The 1,207-nt window shown below is 36.6% G+C and overlaps 1 protein-coding gene across 2 annotated transcripts in view; it reads left to right on the forward strand.

Annotated features, from left to right (window-relative positions):
- LOC105005005 (zinc finger protein 280C-like) overlaps positions 1 to 1,207 on the forward strand; it is a 9,858-nt gene that overhangs the window by 4,433 nt on the left and 4,218 nt on the right. The window lies entirely within an intron of this gene.

Raw genomic sequence — 1,207 nt, forward strand, 5'->3', positions numbered from 1 at the left:
GAAAACTGACCTTTTCCAGTCCTGTGGCCACTGCTGAGTTTTCCAAATTTGCTGGCATATTGAGTGCAGCACTTTCACAGCATCATCTTTCAGGATATAAGCCTAAAACAATTGTGAATGCAACATTTATGATAGCACTTTATAGTTTTGAGAGACCTTTGACATATATTATTCATATGTGTTTTCATACTTCTTTACCTCCTTTTATCAAGCCGTACCAGCTGTCAGTTGTTGAGGGTCCCAGTAGCTTTAATAGAAGAGAAGTTGTGGTTTGAGATATAACACTGAAACAATATTATGATAGAACTTTCTGACCTCCTTCCATATTATCACTCTTATAGTAAAATACATTAGAAAATAATGTTAGTAGATTTGGCAAAATGCATAGAAAAGTGGTTCACTAGTTAAGTTCCTTGTTATGTGTATGTGTATACTCAGTCATGTCTGGCTCTTTGCAGCCCCATGGCCTGGATCCTGCCAGTTTCTTCTGTCCATGGGATTTCCCAGGCAAGAATACTGGAGCAGATTGCCATTTCCTTCTCCAGGGGATCTTTCCAACCCAGGGATCGAACCTGTGTCTCTTGCACCTCCTGCTCTGCAGGTGGATTCTTTATCACTAGCGCCACCTGCAAAGCTGAAATATTATGTATCTGATATTAGAAGTTCTTCCATCGTTAGCTTTTTGGCTTTTCTTTAATGAGATTAGCCCATTTAATATTAACACGAAGTTTGCTTTGTTTTTTTATTTTCATTTCAAAAGACTGACTACAGATTTCTAGATTATCAGAATATCTGGAAATTTTAAACCAAGCATATTTTGTAAAACCTAGGAATGTTGTGGCATTTTGGACATACTTTTAGTAAATGAAACTGAACCAGTAAACACTGGATAACCAAAGATGCTGTATGTATTAAGTAACATTATTTACCTTAATGATAAAAACTAGGATGGCAAATTGATGGTTTTAAAAGATGGTAGATGCTAACAGCTCAAGATTTTCTCAGCCCTGTCGAAAAATGGTAGGATATTTTTTCCTACAATAAGTGTCACCAAAACCAGTTAGAGCTATTTTATTCTGAGAATAGACTCCTGAGGGGTTTTCTTTTTTTCATATCTCCACCTGCTGGTTTAAGAAGTGTGAGCTGCTGATAAGGGCAGGGTAATAACTAAGGGATAGCTAACTGATTAACAGAATTTATTTTTCTG

Source organism: Bison bison, unplaced genomic scaffold, assembly GCF_000754665.1.
Source record: "Bison bison bison isolate TAMUID 2011002044 unplaced genomic scaffold, Bison_UMD1.0 scf7180017858321, whole genome shotgun sequence".
NCBI classification, from domain to species: domain Eukaryota; kingdom Metazoa; phylum Chordata; class Mammalia; order Artiodactyla; family Bovidae; genus Bison; species Bison bison.